This window comes from Rhinolophus hipposideros (assembly GCF_964194185.1).
Source record: "Rhinolophus hipposideros genome assembly, chromosome: 15".
Lineage (NCBI taxonomy): Eukaryota > Metazoa > Chordata > Mammalia > Chiroptera > Rhinolophidae > Rhinolophus > Rhinolophus hipposideros.
Window position 1 is genome coordinate 64,147,750 of NC_138061.1, and position 19,085 is coordinate 64,166,834.

Below are 19,085 nucleotides of genomic sequence, written 5' to 3' on the forward strand. Positions count from 1 at the left end.
AAGTTTACTTTTAATGTATCTTAGTACAGATCTCTTCTGGTTTGTTCTATTTGGGATTTGCTCAGCTTTTTATCTCCGTCAGCTTATGTTTCTCATCAAATTTGGGAAGCTTTCAGTCATTATTTCTTTGAAAACTTTTTAGCCCCACATTCTTTTTCTTCTGCTTCTGAGACTTCAATGATGTGGTTGTTAGATCTTTTGTTATTGTCCAGAGACCTCTGAGGTCTGTTGGTTAATTCTCTTGTTTGGTTGGAGTATCTACATCTACAGGAGTGGGTTCTGGAACAGGTTGATAGGAAGAGGTCTTTCTTTTGTTTTCCAGTACTTGTTTGTAGAATGTTTTATTTTCTCTCCGACTGCAGCCCTTTTTTCTCTTTCCCACTGTAGTGTTATGTTTTCTCTGCATGATTCCAGCTTCTCACACAATGGGGGGATTCCCTGGAAGGCGGGCTTCTCCTCTGTTAACAGTTTACCCAGGTCATAGGGCACCGCGTCCCTTTCGGTGAATTCAGTAGTGAGACTCTTCGTCTTGCCTGTCTGCTGTGCAGGGAGTCCTTTGTGGAGTTGACATAACAGACATCAATATTTATGCCCCCAATCAGGGAGCACCGAAATATACCAAGCAACTATTAACAGAATTAAAGGGAGAAATTGACCAAAACACAATTACACTAGGGGACCTAAATACATGATTGACAGCTATGGATAGATCATCCAAACAGAAAATAAATAATGAAATAGCAGCCCTAAACGATACATTACATGAAATGGACATAACTGACATTTATAGAGCACTTCATCCTAAAACATCAGACTATAAATTTTTTTCTAGTGTACATGGAACATTCTCAAGGATAGAACATATATTGGGACTTAAAAATAACCTCAGCAAATTTAAGAAGATTGAAATCATACCAAGCATATTCTCTGATCACAAGGCTTTGAAATTGGATATCACTGCGAAAAGAAAGCAGGAAAAACCACAAATACATGGAGATTAAACAACATACTTTTAAAGAACTACCAGATCAAAGAAGAAATTAGAGGAGACATCAAAAGATGCATAGAAACAAATGAGAATGAAAATACATCCTACCAATTCCCCTGGAATTTACAACAAATTGAAAAACTATAACCAAAATTTGGGGGATGTAGCGAAAGCAGTTTTAAAAGGGAAATTTATACCATTACAGGCCTATCTCAAGAAACAAGAAAAATCCCAAATAAATAACCTCATGTTACACCTTAAAGAACTAGAAAAAGAAGAACAAGCGAAACCCAAGGTCAACAGAAGAAAGGAAATAACAAAAATCAGAGCAGAACTAAATGAAATACAAAACAAAAAGACAATAGAAAAAATTAATGTGACAGAGAGCTGGCTCTTTGAAAAGATTAACAAAATTGACAAATCCTTGGCTAAACTCACTAAGTTAAAAACAGAGAAGAACTAATCAACAAGATCAGAAATGAAAAAGGGGAAGTTATCACTGATGCCACAGAAATACAAAGAATCATCCAAGAATACTATGAAGGACTATATGCCACCAAATTCAATAATCTAGAAGAAATGGACAAGTTCTTACAAACATATAACCTTCCAAGGCTGAACCATGAAGAACTGGAAAATCTAAACGGACCGATCACCAGTAACGAAATTGAATCAGTCATCCAAAACCTTCCCAAAAGCAAAAGTCCGGGACCAGATGACTTCACTAGTCAATTCTACCAAACCTTCAAACAGGATCTAATACCAATCCTGCTCAACTCTTCCAAAAAATTGAAGAAGAGACAGTACTCCCTAACTCATTTTATGAGGCCAGCATTACCCTGATACCAAAACCTGGTAAGGACAACACAAAAAAAGAAAACTACAGACCTATATCTCTGATGAATACAGATGCAAAAATCCTAAACAAAATTCTAGCAAGTCAAATGCAACAATGCATTAAAAAGATTATTCAACACAACCAAGTGGGGTTCATCCCAGGGGCACAAGGATGGTTCAACATCCGCAAATCCATCAATAAGATACATCACCTAAACAAAATAAAGGACAAAAATCATATGATTATATCAATTGATACATTTGACAAGCATTTGACAAGATACAACATCCATTTATGATTAAAACACTCAATAAAATATGTATAGAAGGAAAATACCTTAACAAAATAAAGGCCATATATGACAAACCCTCAGCTAATCTCATAATTAATGGTGAAAAACTGAAGCCCTTTGCTTTACGTTCAGGAACGCGACAGGGCTGTCCCCTATCAGCTCTGCTTTTCAACATAGTGTTGGAAGTCCTCGCCAGGGCAATCAGGCAAGAGAAAGAAATAAAAGCCATCCAAATTGGGATTGAAGAAGTTAAATTGTCACTCTTTGCAGAGGACATGATGCTATATATAGGAAACCCTAAAAACTCCACCGAAAAGCTATTAGAAACAATCAACGAATACAGTAAAGTTGCCAGCTACAAAATCAATGTACAAATGTCCATTGCATTCCTATATACTAACAATGAAATCTCAGAAAAAGAAATACAAAAACAATTCCCTTTGCAATTGCAGAAAAAAGAATAAAATACCTAGGAATAAACTTAACCAAGGATGTGAAAGACTGAAAACTTTGCTGAAAACTACAAGACATTTTTAAAAGAAATTGAAGAAGACACAAAGAAATGGAAAGACATTCCGTGCTCATAGATTGGAAGAATCAACATAGTTAAAATGGCCATATTATCCAAAGCAATATACAACTTTAATGCAATCCCCATCAAAATCCCAATGGCATTTTTTAAAGAAATAGAACAAAAAATCATCAGATTTGTTTGGAACCACAAAAGACCCCAAATAGCCAAAGCAATCTTAAGAAAAAAGAACAATACTGGAGGTATCGCACTCCCTGACTTGAGCTTGTACTACAGGGCTACAATAATCAAAACAGCATGGTGTTGGCAGAAAAACAGACACATAGATCAATGGAATAGAATTGAAAACCTAGAAATAAAACCACATAAATATGGCCAGATAATTTTTGACAAAGAAGCCAAAAGCATACAATGGAGAAAAGACAGCCTCTTCAATAAATGGTGCTGGAAGAATTGAAAAGCCACGTGCAAAAGAATGAAACTGGACTGCTATCTGTCACCATATACCAAAATCAATTCAAAATGGATCAAAGACTTAAGCATAAGACCTGAAACAATAAACTGCATAGAAGAAAACATAGGTACTAAACTTATGGACCTTGGGTTCAAAGAACATTTTATGAATTTGACTCCAAAGGCAATGGAACTAAAAGCTAAAATAAACAAATGGGACTATATGAAACTTAAAAGGTTCTGCACAGCAAAAGAAACCATCGACAAAATAAAGAGGCAACCGACTGAATGGGAGAAGATTTTTGCAAACAGTGCCTCCGATAAGGGGCTAATATCCAAAATGTACAAAGAACTCATGCAACTCAACAACAAAAAAACAAACATCCCAATTGAAAAATGGGCAGAGGACCTGAAGAGACATTTCTCCAAAGAGGACTTACAAATGGCAAATAGACATATGAAAAAATGCTCAACATCACTAATCATCAGAGAAATGCAAATAAAAACCACAGTGAGATATCACCTCACCCCAGTTAGAATGGCTATCATCAACAAGACAAATAGTAACAAGTGTTAGAGAAGCTGAGGAGAAAAAGGAACCCTCATACACTGTTAGTGGGAATGCAGACTGGTGCAGCCATTATGGAAGGTAGTGTGGAGGTTCCTCAAAAACTTAAAAATAGAATTACAATATGACCCAGCAATCCCTCTCCTGGGTATCTACCAAAAAAAATCTGAAAACATTTATCCATAAAGACACGTGTGCTCCAATGTTCATTGCAGCTTTGCTTACGATGGCCAAGACATGGAAACAACCAAAATGTCCTTCGATAGATGAATGGATAAAGAAGTTGTGGTATATATATACAATGGAATACTATTCGGCGGTAAGAAAAGATGACATAGGACCATTTGTGACAACATGGATGGATGTTGATGCTAAGTGAATTAAGTCAAACAGTTGATGCTAAGTGAAATAAGTCAAACAGAAAAAGCAGAGAACCATATGATTTCACTGATATGTGGTATATAAACCAAAAACAACAAAAGAACAAGGCAAACAAATGAGAAACAAAAACTCATAGACAAAGACAATAGTTTAGTGGTTACCAGAGGGTAAGGGAGGTGGGGGGAGGGAGATGAGGGTAAAGGGGGATCAAATATATGGTGATGGAAGGAGAACTGACTCTGGGTGGTGAACACACAATGTGATATATAGATGATGTAATACAGAATTGTTCTCCTGGAATCTATGTAACTTTACTAACAATTGTCACCCCAATAAACTTTAATTTAAAAAAAAGATGAAATAGATAACCTGAGTAGTCCTATAACCATTAAAGGAATTGAATTTGTAATTAAAAAGTTTCCCCAAATAAATCTCCAGGCCCAATGGCTTCACTAAAAAATGTTATCACATATTTAAAGAGTTAGCGTCAATTTTTGTATAATCTCAGCAAGAAAGTAAAATCCTGTTCTTATAAGGACAGCAATCATATTGGATTAGGGAACACCCTAATGACCTCATTTTAACTTAATAGCCTTTTAAAGACACTGTCACCAAATACCATTAAAGTCACATTCTGAGATGCTAGAGGTTAGGACTTCAATATATGAATTTTGAAGGGACACAATTCAACAGAAAAATGCCTAAATGATTTTTGGCAACAGTACAAAAGCAATTCAATAGAGGAAGAAAAACCTTTACATTTACAACAAATGATGCTGGAACAATTAAACATCTATAGGAAAAAAAGAAAAAAAGAAAAGTACTTCAACCTAAGTCTCACATCTTATACAAAAATCAACACAAAATGGATTGCAGACTTAAATGTTAAACCTAAAACTATAAATCTTTTAGAAAAATAAGAGAACATTATTGGTATCTAGAGATATACAATAAATCCTTATACTTGACATCAAAAGCCCTGTCCATAAAAGGAAAAACAATGAAAATCGAGCCACATCAAAATTAAAAACTTTTGCTCTACAAAAGACCTTGTTAAGAGACTAGGAGAAAATATTTGTAAACCACCTATCTGACAAATGTTCTATACCTAATTATACAATGAATTTTCAAAACTCAGTAAAAAAAAAAGCAAGCAATCCATTTAGAAAATGGACTAGCAATATGACCAGATATATACAGACGGCACACTTGGACTTCACTCCCACTCCCACTGTTGCAAGCAGATGTGCAAAGCCATGTAGGATGTGAGATTCCTGGCCCTAGTCTTCCCACAGGTTATTATTTTTTAAATTTGCTAGCATATCCTCAAATCTTTCTTCACTTTGTATGACAACTTGTCTTTCACGTATCTGGGATTTCTGGGCATGTTTCTTCATCTAATGTTGATTTCCTGCCCTTTGGATCGGAAGGGCTGTCCCCACAACACCCCCGTCTTTGTGAGGGTTCCACTGGCTCTGCAGGACCTTGATAGCTCAGAACTGTCAGGCTGGTTCACAACCTCATCTACAAGGCCAGCTGGCCACCCCCGCAGAGGCTACTCCTTCTTTCAAAGCCAGGCCCTCAACAAGATGAAAATGTCACCTGCATTCTCAAGACCTCATTTCTTACCTGGGTCATGGGAGCTCCTGGATGCCAGTTGCAGGTATCGGCCGGGTACCAGCCCTTTATGACTAGTGGAAGCTTTTGCGTGGGGCTGGGTCATCAGAGGCCTTTGAGAGGGGACCGGCCACACCCAGATTGCCCGGGGCAATGCTTTTGTGAGGTCCCCGATTCTGATGCCTTACCCATCACACACTTGCTGGCTCTGATGTTGGACTGGCCCTTTGGGGGTTATGTCTCAGACTCACCTTATCTACACTTGATGTCTCCAGTCACTGATGTGGATTCTGACGTTAGCTAGATCCACCTTGGTTGGACCCAGTGCCCAAGTTCTCTCTCTTTCTGCCTTATTTCTACACTTGGGCACTCCTGGGCTAAATGGAACCTACCTACCTAGAGGCATTGGGGGATGTGGAGACTTCCCTGGTGTAGTATTCAGCTAGCCCTTGCTGAGTCCTTGTTAGGGATCTTATCTTGGGTGCTCCCAGCGGAGACCGAGTCAAAAGGTTGATGCAGTAGTGTATTTGGGAAGTATGCCAAAGACATGGAGTGTAGGACCAGGGAGAAGGCAGAGAAAACCTGGGAGGCACTAACTGTTTTGGGTTACCCATGGTTAAGGGAGACTGGTCCTCCGTCTGGCTTGAAACTTCCTAAGAACTTTCAGAATTGTCCACCTGGGTCCTGGATGGCAAGCATCTCATCCTTTGGCTGTCCTCCTCCCACAGGTCAAGAGTGGCCCTGGGTATATCTACCCCTGCACGTTGAGACTGCATCTGTGAGAATGCTCAGTGGGCTCCCACAGGTGTGGCCACATGCCCTGGCAACAGGGAAGGTCTGAGACAGGAAGTAAGAGGTACATGGTATGAGTTCCAGAAGACGGAGGGTTGCCCCACAGGATGTGTTTGTCACAGGCTGAGTCAGTAGCGACTATAGCAAGAGGTGTGGATGGGCAGATTGACAAGGTGCTCAAAAGGTGTCCAACACCGTGGAAGGAGAGAAAGCCAGGCCCTGAAAAGTATCAACAACCATGACACAGTCCTGTACTTGAGTAGCTCATAGACTCTTGAGGAAGGAGGTTGCCGCGTCAGGTGTCCCTGGCTAATGAGACATCCCTACTTGTCCTCTCATTGTACCCACACATCCCTTATCAAATGGCAGCATGATTGCTTGTCTTCTCCTAAGTCCTCCTGGGCTGTAAACTCCATGATGAGAAATGCTCACATTAACACAAACTAACACACACTTTCATCCTCAGTGCTCTACATGGATTAACTCACAGCAATCCAAAGATGCAGAAACTTCACAGCTGAAGAAAAAGAGGCCCAGAGAGGTGATCTGATTTCCCTAGGGTCCCACAGGTGGTTCAATCCCAGACACGCTGGCTCCAGAACTTGGGCCCTGGACCATGACGTTCCACGTCTGGTAGGGGAGCTTCTGTGAGTGCTGTGATCACTGCAAAGTCCCAGAACCATCGAGATGCTCAGTAGTGTGGTTATGGGAAGCGCAAGGTGCTCCTGGAACACAGAGAAGGGCAATGGGGTCACTGGGGAGGGAAAGGAAGAGGGGAGGAAGAGAAAAGAGATAGAGAGAGAAGAACCAGATGGGGGAGGACACGAGAAAGCCAACATAAATGAGGGATAAAGGAGAGAGGAAGGGAGGATTGAGAGAAAGAGGAAGTGGGGGAGGAGACAGCCGTGCTGAGCAGGGCTCGAGGGGAGCTGGGTTCCCTGGCGTGAAAGAAGAGCAGGATACCTGAGGCTGCCATGTGAGCAGGGCTGATCCAGCAGGGGTGAGAACTCATCAACACATTTAGACAGGGAGTGTGACAAAACCAGAGCTGTCACTGGCATTGGCTGCTGCGTGAAACAGGCCCAGAGTAGGGAGGCTGAGGCAGTGAGAGTGGTCAGGAAGCTGCTGCAGGGACCCAGGGGATCGAAGATACAGTCCAAACCAGGGAACCCAGAGAAAAGGTCGACATGGTAGGAATAGAAGAGAGAAGGGGAGAGAGGAGACAGTGGAAGGGTCCAGGCTTCTGTGGATGGTGGATGGTGGCCTCCCTACCCTAAAATTGAAATAATCATTTAACGAGTGCCTACTATGTGCCAGGCTCTGGCCCAGGCCCTGAACCAGGCCTTGAGATAGAATCTAGCTTTACAATTCAACAATGTCACCAGGTGGCTTTGCCCCACCTCATTTCACGCAGTAGATAACTGTCCAAACCTCAAGAAGTTCCCACAGGCGCCTAGCAACAGAGGGTCTCTGACCCAGGGGTTCTGTGTGACTCCAGAGCACGTGTTCTCTCCATGCACCATCAAATTACACTCAAATCACTTCTTTCAGCAAAGAGCATGACATGGTGACAGCTGACCAGAGCCTGTGAGTGTCACAGCGGCCAAGTGCCAAGTTACAAATCATGCCATATCACCGTGAAAGCCAAAATAACAAGCGCCTATGTGTGGTCTGACACTCCAGCTGTCTTAGCTCAACCGGATCTATTGACAATTCACTAATCCAACCAATAGCTGGGTGGCTGACCCACAAACGGCTGAGCTGGAGATGACATGCAGCCGCCTCCTGGGGCCTCAGCTTAGCCCGTGCTAGTTCGCAGTTAGAGTCGCCTTGAGAATCAGCATGATGTACCTGGTCCCGGGGGCACCTAGGCCGCAGAGCAGCAGGTACCCCACATGTCTGTCCCTCTGTTGCAAACCCCTTTTCTCAGGCGTCTTCATTTGAACCACGTACTGATGGCCATCTCAGTAAATTTCATCCATGACAGCAAGCTGCAGTGAGCTAAGTGGTGGCCCCCAAAACATATGCCCATGTCCTAATCCCTGAAACCTGTGAATGAGACCTTCTTGAGAAAAAGGGTCTCTGCAAATAGAATTAAAGAGCTTGTGATGAGGAAGTCATCCTGGTGTATCCTCGTAAGCCCAAAAATCCAATGACAAGTGTCCTTTTATAGGAGGAAAGTAGAGGGACATTTGAGACAGAAGAGGAGGAGGGACATGACCACAGAGCAGGGACTGGGTGATGTGTCCACAAGCCGAGAAACAAAGGGGCACTAGAAGCTGGAAGAGGCCAGCAAAGGCCCTCCCCTACAGCCTTCAGGGGGAGAGTGGCACTGCGACCGCTTGACATTGGACTTCTGGACCGTAAGACAATGAACTCCTGTTGTGTGAAGCTGCGCAGGGTGTGGTAATTCGTTACGGCACCTGCAGGAAAGTAACACACAATCTAACTTGTGTTTCTGACTGTCCAGCATGAGTTGCTATTTGCAGGAGACTTTGTGATCTCACCCCTCAGGCCCACTTGCCACCAGGTCCTGCTCTGCCCTTGGCTGGAAAGGGAATCCCGAGGTTGCGTCTGCCTCTTGGGTGCGGAGCTCTGGGCCAGAGCAAGATGAGAAATGGGCCTATTTATAAACGAATAGAGCCGGAGCACTGGTGCAAGGTTAGCTGAGGGCTCCTCCAAGGTCAGAGACCCAGTCCCTTGGGACAGGGGGCACTGCAGAGAAGAGCAACACTCTGAGGGGAAGCGGGGGGCAGGAGCGGGGGCGCTTAAGGCCCCTCTGACCAGTGAGGCCACGGTCCATTTCTGACAGCCTAACACAGGAATGTTCAGCTGGCTTCCAAGTCATATCTGGTATCGTGGGCGAGGGCAGGCCCAGCTGTGTGGGAGCAGATTCTTTCTCACTGCCTCACTGCTGCTCCAAGAAAGGAAATATGAGTGCCCAGGGTGGGTACCCTGAATGCAGCCTGCGTCCTCTCTGCGAGCAGTTGTGCCCTCCACGCTCTTGCTGACCTCCAGGGGGATGCTGTCACAGTCGGCAAAACTCTGCACTCCATGTGTTTCTCACAATAAAGACCACTCTCTGGGCAGGGCCTTCCTGGGTGTGAAGAGACTTCCTGGGTGGTGTCTCAGCCCAGGTTGTCCCTTGGAAGGCAGGAAGCTGTTCAGCCACATCAGGGATGTGGTGGACAGAGACTCTGTTAATCGGTGGCTGGGTGGGACCAGGGTCCACTTTCAGCCTATCTGATGCTGGGCACAGGTGTTCAGAGGCAGACTCAGTGCCCAGGCTGCTGACAAGGTCCCTCCCGCAGACCTGTCCTGCACCAGCGGTCCCAGGGGCTAGCAGAACTCTTTCCTCAATGGCAGGAGCAGCCTCTGACGCAGGCTGTCTCATTCCCATTGTGACCGTGTCACATCTCTGCATCTTGTACATCCTTCAGCTATTTTCCATGGACGAGTAATGTTCTGACTGAGCAACTGTAGCAAGAAGGATGGGGACAGACTTTCACCTGCTTGGATTCAGAAGGCGCAAGCATCAAAAATCCTTGAATTCTAGCTCCATTCCCTCTTCTTGTGTGACCCTGCACAGGTCACTTAACCTCTCTGAGCCTCGTTTCCTCCTCTGTAAATGGGAATAACATGGCCTACTTTGCTGAGCTGCTGGGAAGGTTAGATGGGACTTTCTACGTGACTGAAGCACCAATCTCATCCATAGAATCTGGGCTCACTTCCCAGGCCTTTGGACATCTTCTTTTCTCCCTGAGAAAGTCTGCTGCGGCTGCAGGGGCTCAGTCCACCCCAGCTCTGTATCCTGTCACATGGAACGTTCCATAAGGCACCATGCACTCAGGGCCGGACTCCCCTGAGGAGGCTCTTGGGGACATTCGTGCAGCCCACGTGGGACTTATCAGACTCCCCTCCACCCTTCCCTCCTGACTCTGGGCTCTGGCCCAGCTGGTCGTGGTCAGGAGACCCAGATTCCAAGTCTGAAACCAAGCCTGTGTCTCTATCACTCACTCTTAAGCCCTGTCTTCCCTGCGGAAGTCTGGCCATGAACTCCTCGTGGTGTAGCTCATGCTGAAGTAGATGCAGAATCTGCGTATGGTACGGATTATCTGTGGAAAAGGACCTACCACTCCACTACGAGCCATGGGGCGCAGCTCCCTGCCACTTATGTGGCCGTGGACAAGTCGTTTTTTTCCTTTCAGTCCCTTTACCTTTAAAAGGGTATAATTATATCTAAGTCTCAGGGTAACCATAGGTTGATTGTTAATTACCTGAACCAGCCCCTGCTATACAGTAGGTGCTCAGTTAATGTCAGGCCTCTCTCCTCTTCTTGCCCTGAGCCCCACCTTGCATGAGCACAGTGTTGTGGCTCAGGCCCAGTCACAGGAGCAAGCTGGCTCAGGGAGCCCCCAGACCCAGGACTGCGGAGGAAGCATGAGGGCTCTACCTCTTTTTCCTAGCTGCTGACAGTCCCAGCTGAGGCTCACTGGGGGGATCTCAACCCCAAGAGGAGGAAGAAAGAGGGCACCAAATGCCAACACGATCTCTCCAGAGTCTAAGGGAGGTGCCATCACTCCCAGGGAGTGTCATCCCATTGAGGCAAAACTGAACTTAATCCTCCTAACAACCGCCCCCCCCCCCCGCAACACACACACACACAATCTACCCCTCTCCCCAATTCTCCGAGCACGCAGGTGTGATGTCTGTCAGTCGTCTTCTGCCCCGACGTCCACTTGGTCGTCCAGGCCTGCTACTGGACCCCTGGCTGCTTCCCTCCAAGGGAAGCTGCTTAGGGCCAGGCCCTCACTGTACCTGCCACGCTGTTTTCCAGCCTCCTAGAGGCCTCCTACCCCTCCTAGACTATTCCACACCAGGCACTCAGGCTCCTTGACGTGCAGCTCAGAAAACGGCTGCCCCCACCATGCCCCTCATTACTGCCCCTCAGTACTGGAAGGGCACCAAGAATCTGTAGGTTTGGAGCCTGATTTTTCTTACAGCCTTGAGAAACTGACACCACGTTCAAACATCCCAGAGAAGAGCTCCACCACCCATTGGATGCTCATCCAGCAGCCACTCCCTCCAGACCCCAGGAGCCAGCACCTCACATGCCCTGCATCAACCCTGAGCGAACCACAGCCTCTCCCCAACACGTGCATACACTAACACGCGGTACAGCTCCACAGTAGGTAAAGCGGAAGGCAGTGGGAGGGGCCGAACCCCACACGTGTCCCGAGGGGAAAGGAATGGCGTTCAGCTGTGCCTCCCCCACCCACATACGTAGGTGTCTACCACCTCCAGCTTAATCTCCATCAGCTACTCTAGGGGCTCTTTAAAAATGCTCCTCCCAGGCCCCCCGCAGGCACAGCCCTGCCAGGTTGCAGAGGTGAGCAGCAGGGAAATGACAGTCGGGACGTGGGGTGGGGGGCTCATTCTTACTTTGAGGGTACTGCCCGGGCTACGGCAAGCCAGACAAGATGTGGACCCATTCTCTCCAGCCAGCCGCCAGGCCCTGGCCATGGAAGAAGCGTGTCAGCCTTGGCTGGAAACGTGCAGCAGGCCATCCCTGAAGGTCACGGAGGCTCCCAGAATCCCTCCAGCAGCAGCCGCCCTGATCCCACCAGCAGCTCCCACAGCGTCGGAACACAGCCTTACCTGGGATGGAGCTAGAGAAGTGCATTACCAGGTCCCATCCCAGATCTACCCTTAAACAAGCCCCCATGCCCACGACGTGGACGCTGCCCAGGGTTGAGAGCTGCCCCGACACTGTCCACCAGGTCGTCACGACTGTCTTCTGTGTCACATCCAGGCTTACCCCTCTTCTGTGGATGTGGGGGCCAGGGCCCCACGGTGCTGCTGCGGGGGAGCAGAAACACAGGCAGCCGAGCCCCTGGCATGGAGCCATCTCCCTCTGGCCTATCATATTACTGACATGACACAGACCCCTCCAGGAAGGGAGAGAGGCAGGATTTGAACTCAGACCTGTTACAAGGGCGGACAGCATTAATCAGCGTGAGCTAAGATAACCTGGGGGATTAAAAAAATGGTCAAGTCAACTAGCCCCGCCCTCAGAGGTACGTTGCCCAGCTCCATATCCATCCGCAAACTTCTCTTGTATTAAGCAGATTGGACAGTGGAACATCACTGTTAGAAACCTCACTTGAGCCTCTCAGCAGTTCTGGCCACATGGGAAGGTCAAGTACCCTGTTTCCCCGAAAATGAGACCCAGCTGGACCATCAGCTCCAATGCATCTTTTGGAGCAAAAATTAATATAAGACCCGGTATTGTATTGTATCGTATCGTATCGTATCGTATCGTATCGTATCGTATCATATCAAGACCCAGTCTTATGTTATAGTGAAGTAAGGCCAGGTCTTATATTAATTTTTGCTCCAAAAGACGCAGTAGAGCTGACTATCCGACTAGGTCTTATTTTCGGGGATACAGGGTACCTGGGTGGGAGGGGGTTGTGTCCCCTCGACCTCAGTTAGGAAGCAGAGCAGACTACTCAGAGGTCTCCTGGGAGAGGAGAGAAGCCCAGAGCGGTGAGCACCAGGCCGGGGGAGATGGCCTGGATCTATCTAGGTGGTGCTGTCGACATCTGAGGCATCTGATGGGGTAGACGGTGGGTTGAGACAGCAGCAGTCCCCAGTCGGGCGTGGGGCTCATGCCTGCCTTGCTGTGAGTGTGGGCTCCAGTTAAAATGATGCTAACACACGGGGCCTCACAGGAGGGTGGCGAGACTACAACCGGGTGGGCAGGCCCCACCCTAGTGGGAGAGACAGCTCTGAGAACGGGATCTGTAGGGGCTGCCCCCAAGGGTGACTGGTCCTGGGCAGGACAGACAGGAGAGAGCCAGTGTTATCCAACAGAGTTCATTAAAACGTAATTTTTTAAAGACGCACATAAAAAGATGTTCAGACAAATGAAATATGCTTAGGCCAATGCCTAGGCGAGAATCCCAGCCCCACTACCTGAAGACTTGGGACCCTGGGCAAAGGGCTGCACTTCTCAAAGCCCTAGATTCCTGGCTGCAGTGGGCTGAATGGTGGCCCCCAAAATGATAAGCCAACTTCCTAACCCCCAACACTTTTGAGTGTGACCTTATTTGGAAAGAGTCTTTGCAGATGTCATTAAGTTAAGTATCTAGCAATGAGGCGATCGTGCTCTTTATCCAGGTGGCCCTCAAGCCAGTGACAAAGTGTCCTTTTAGAGGCACTTGGAGATGAGAGGTCCATGTGAAAACAGAAGCCGAGACTGGAGTGATGTGGCCACCAGCCAAGTAGCACGTGGAGCCCCCAAAGCTAGAAGAGGCAGGGAGTTTCTCCAGCAGGGCCTTCTAAGGCAGCTCAGCCCTGCCGGCCGACACCTTGGACTCTGTACTTCAGGACTGTGTGAGAGTCAATTTCTGTTGTTTTAAACCCCTCAGTTGGTGGTAACTTGTTACGGTAGGCCCAGGAAACCAGTACAGTGGTCTATAAAACAGGTTAACAATACTTACCTTTTACAGTTGTAAGTTACAAAGGACTAGAAAAGAAATGTTCATTAAAAGAAGAACGTAAATGTCCACCAATAGGGGATCAGGTCACGGGCATTTAGACAAAGGACAGGGTGCAGCGATGCAAAGAAGTCTGTAGACAATCGTTAACGATGGGGCAGATGTTCACATTATAATATCAAGCCAGGAAAACAGTGTACCAGAATGTCACAATTGTAAATGTGTATGGATCTAACTTTACTTTTAAAAGTATGCCCCAAAAGGAAAAAATAACATTGACCATCTCTGGGCAATATGATACCATGTTCTTCATTTTCTACTTTGTTATTTTCTAAGTTTTTTCACGATGAGTATTACTTTTATTACCAGAAAATAAGAGGTGTTCTAAAAATTTCTTCCTACAAATATCGCATAACTGCTCAAAAGTCGCTAGAGGCGCACTTTCTTTCTACCTACAATCTCATGAGATCCTTACAACAGCCCCATGAGCAGCTCTGCTGTTATTCCATTTTGTAGGTGAGCAAAACAGGTGCCAAGAGATGATAGTCCAAGCACAGAGCCAGTTTGTGGTCAAGCCTGGGAGAGGGACGTGGCCTGGCTGCCTCCTAAGCCTTGCTTGGGAAGCCACACGCCCCTAACCCACAGAGACAGCCATCTCTCTGTCCTGTCTCCCTTGCCTGACCTCACCCAGGATTTGGCCATGTCCCTCACGTCAGAATGGTGGATCAGAGTCTGAAAGTGCCCTCCAGGCAGAGATAAATAACAGAGAGCAACATCCTGGGATTCCGGTTTCTTATGTTTAAATGGAATGGAGGATAAATCATTTCTGCTAACTGTTTTTACCTGGCTGCAGGAAATGATGCATCGCCATCTTTTAAAAGAAAATTAAGCCTTTAATTCCATGGCACGTGTAATAAAATGGTCCTTCAGCTCTCTGCCCTGAATATATGGCCCGTCATGTCCTAATTTACTATTTCAATGCTGCCTGAAATGTTCTGAAGTTATTAATGTAGCAATATATTCAAGCACAAAACCTGGCCTTCAAACGCTGTGAAGCACTCAATTAACACAATGAATGGCCATGTGGGAGCCAAAGACGTAATGGCAGGAGGTAGCCACATGCCACGTAAGCGGGCTGCAGTGCTGGCTCTGCCATGGAGTGTTGATGTGAACCAGAGGCTCAGTATCATCCTCTGGAAGGTGGAGTTTATGGTACCCAATTCCCAGGTACAAAGTGCCTGGTTTAGGCCTGAGGCCCCAAGGAAACAACCTCTTCCTCTTTTACTTGGACCTCCAGCTATACCACCATCTCCTTCTCTTCCAAGAATATTCACGCACCATCTTCTCTATTCTGACTCTCTCATGGCCCACAGGAGAGCTTCTTCAGATGATTCCACACGCATAGCAATGCTTAGCATATGTGCACACGTGCACATGTGGGGGCAGTCCTTTTCAAGACTCTGAGTTGTCACGACCCACTGGACTCTAAAGAGCAGGTCTTTATGACCAGGGAACTGGTCCATTGATCCATGCAAAGATACACTGGGGTGAAGTTTCAACATGAGACAAAGGACAGGGTCCTGCGGGCTTCTAAGCTTGTGTTCACCATCTTGTGTGCCTCTCTCCTCTCCTACCAGTGTGTGCTGCTGACCACTGTGGCCACGGGTAACTGTCAGCCTCCCTCACAAGCCCTCCTTGCTGGCTAGCCGTTGGAACAGCCACTGCATGTGTGCACCTGGACAGGACCACATGAATGAGAGCTCTCCTGCTCTGCAGAAACTTCCAAAAAGGCTCAAAGATACTGCTGAGGTCTCTGTGTCTCCAAGGGGCCAAGGCGGCCTTGGGGGAAAGTGACCTTAGTGGAGCCACTGCATTCAGCTGCACAGGCGGTGGCTGCACACATCCAGGGATGTCTCTGGTATAGAACAATGGCCCTGGAGTTATCAGATGGGATAGAGCAGCGGCCCCGGAGCCCCAACCCGCCCCATTGGGGGTGAGTCCTGTTGAGCTCCCTCCCTCAGCCCTGCCCAGACCCCTCTGCCCTCAGTTGGTTTCCCTCCTTAGGAATTCTCAGACCAATAAACCAGAGAACAATACAAACAATCATTCCTCTGAGAGAAGGGAGGAGAGAGTGTCCGATGGGGACCAGTAAGCACATGCCTCTGATGCGTGCTCTCTGTGTACTCCTGAGCACATCATTTTACTGAGCCTTGGGTTCCCAGTGTATAGAGATGCTCAGAACATTTTGGCTGGGCTAATAGAGAGATGGCAAAGCATACACGTCATTGCAGACTCAGTATACACCAGTTCCACCAGCATGAGGACCTTCATTTCACCCAGTAGCTACAGCCTCGCTTTAATGGTGAGCATGAATTTGCCGTTACCCTACTCTAAAGATCCTTCTTGCACATGAGACCACTGTAACTCAGAAAGGTTCAGTGGCTGCCCACATTTCCATGCTGCTGATAATGAGATGGTGACTTATCCTGCCTCTAGGAACGGCCCTACAGCTCTGGCAAGGTAGCAGTACTACCAAGGCCATGGGGCATAGGAGTTGGAGATTTTGGTCTGGAGGTCTCAGTGCACTGTCATGCCCAGGCCTACATGGCGAAGCCCTCTCCAGCCCCAGCTGACTCCCCACCTGCCTCCAAGTCAGCCATGTGGGGTCTGTCCCGGTGCCTAAAGTCAGAGTAGAGGGGAGGGTAGGACCCCTGAAAACAAAATCCATACTTCATAACTGAGCGTGGCTGTGAAGTCACAGCCTGACACTAAGTCAGAAAACCCAGGACAGCCCAGCAGGGAGAGAGGCTATATTTCACCACATGCTTGAACTAAGATGATATCAGCAGCAGGACCACAAGATCAAAGAGCAGGAGGGAGGTGCCAGAGAGAACCCCCAGCATGGGCCACCGCAGCTGTAGGGCTCAGGGAAGTGTCCACTTCTGACCACATCTTCGTTTCCACTGCTGAAGAAGTTTCATGATTTGCCAAGCGCTTTTGGCCTAGAGGTAGAGGCTAAAACCAATCAGTTCCATTTGCAGCAGGAGGAATTTCGGCACAAGAGAGTAAAGAAGCATGTTGGCCATGGGTCACAGAGCCAGGCTTTGCAACCCCATCCCTGCTGCTGACAAGAGAGGGGGTTCTCTGTGTGGGAACTGGGCTGTGCAGCAGGAGGGATCAAATCCCAGATAAAGATGCTTCCCGCTTCACGAGAAAAGATCAAATGAAATATAACATGAAAAGTATGCAGCACTATAAATGCTGTGCCTTTCCCTCCCCTTCCCTTGATCCTCATAATCCTATGAGGTAGGATTTAGTCCACTTATCCCCATTCTACAGATAAAGAAACTGAATGCAGCACTTAGAGAAGGTGACACTAAGGTTTCAACCAGGATTTCGGCAATATTTGTGTTGCAGACACATCAACATTTCCCTTCTCTGGGTTTGACCCATACTAAATAGTCCAAGAAAATCAAGGCTGGAGGTGGGGGTGGGAGTGCTAATTTCCCAGAAGCAGTCTTAACTCTGCTCTTTGAAGTGTCACGAAATTGGCTGGAGGCTGCTCCCGTCAGCAGCACTGCACAGGCTGCTGAAAGCACTTTTAGCACCTGATTTGTAAAGAGCCTTACTTTCCTTTCCTGTGCAATTATCAGCCTGCATCTCATGATCTCACCCCAAAGATGAGAAAGAAGAATGAGGCAAGGCTTGCCTCCAGATGCTCACCCTGCCAAACACTGAATGGCCTTGGCCACGCCCACATGTGTGGTGTGCCTGGCACAGCTCCGCAGAGTCCACAGGAGCTTCTGGGCAGCAAGCAGTGTCCACCACCGGGGTCAGCTGCGTCTTTTCCAGCAGACAGAGGCTCTGCTTCCAGGCTGCCTCAGCCTGGAGCCATAGGTTGTGCCCTGGTTATTTGGGGATTTGGGAATGAAGCAAGGGAAGAAGGAAAGGAGCCTGACTTGAAGTCCTGCTGGTACTCGTTCCTCCTATTTCCCTAAACAGCTCCGCCTGGAGGCACTAAAGGAAACAGAGATTCAGGAGATAACTTCGAGCCCCCAAACACACAGCTAGGAGCCTAGATGAGAAGGGGTTCAACCCCAAGGCTCTGCCCTGAAGGTGCCCTGCTTACCCCCACTGCCTCGTGGTGCCCCTGTGCTGCCTTTTAACAGAAGCTCAGGGCCTGTGTTCACTGGGGCTTTTTCCCTCTGGCCCCACCTGGTATCAGGAAGGCTGCCCCACCTAGGATATGCTGGAGAGACTCTACCCTACTCCATTTGTGCTGCACTGGTGTCATCCCCACACAGCTCTCCACACCTGGCCTCTGCCTTTACCAGAGATGTTACCGTATATGGGAGGCCCCATTTTCTACAGCTTATAATAGCAAAGCATCGTAAAAAGGAAATAATCAATGCTGCTAAAGACGGGGTCAAATGGGCAGGCTTACACATTGCTGGTGGAGTGGGAAGCAATTGGGCAAAATGTATGCCTGCAGAGCTTAATAATGTATATCTCTTTGATGCCACAATTTACACATCTGCAAATATATCTTAAAGCAATAAATCTAAATAAAAATAAGTCTTCCTTATAAACATCACCGTGGTAGCATTTTCTAAAGAGCCAAATACATCGAAATCCCATACTATGGAATATTAACCCATTAAAAATAATGCTTCAGGGGGAGACTCAAGATGGCAGAGTAGATAAACACTGTGCCTGCTTCCTTCCATGAACAAATTAAAATTACAACTAAATTATAGAACAATCAACCTGGAGAACCATCTGAATTCTGGCTGAACAGAGTTTTATAACTAAGGATATACAGAAGAAGCCACCTTGAGACTGTGGAAGCATGAAACTGGCTGACCCTACAACTCCATGTGGTGGCTGAGGACCATGAGGGATATCTCAGATGTGGAGGTTCCCCACAGAGGAGCAAGGGACGCCAGCCCTACACCGACCGCCCCAGACCAGAGTTCAGGTGCTGGGAAAAGGAGCCTCCACAACATCTAGCTGTGAAAAACAGTGGGCATTCTGACCATTTGGATGGGACAGAATGTGGCAGGAAATCCAGGCATCCTGTTAAAGGGCCTGAGCACAGACTCTCTCACTCACAGGCACTCAC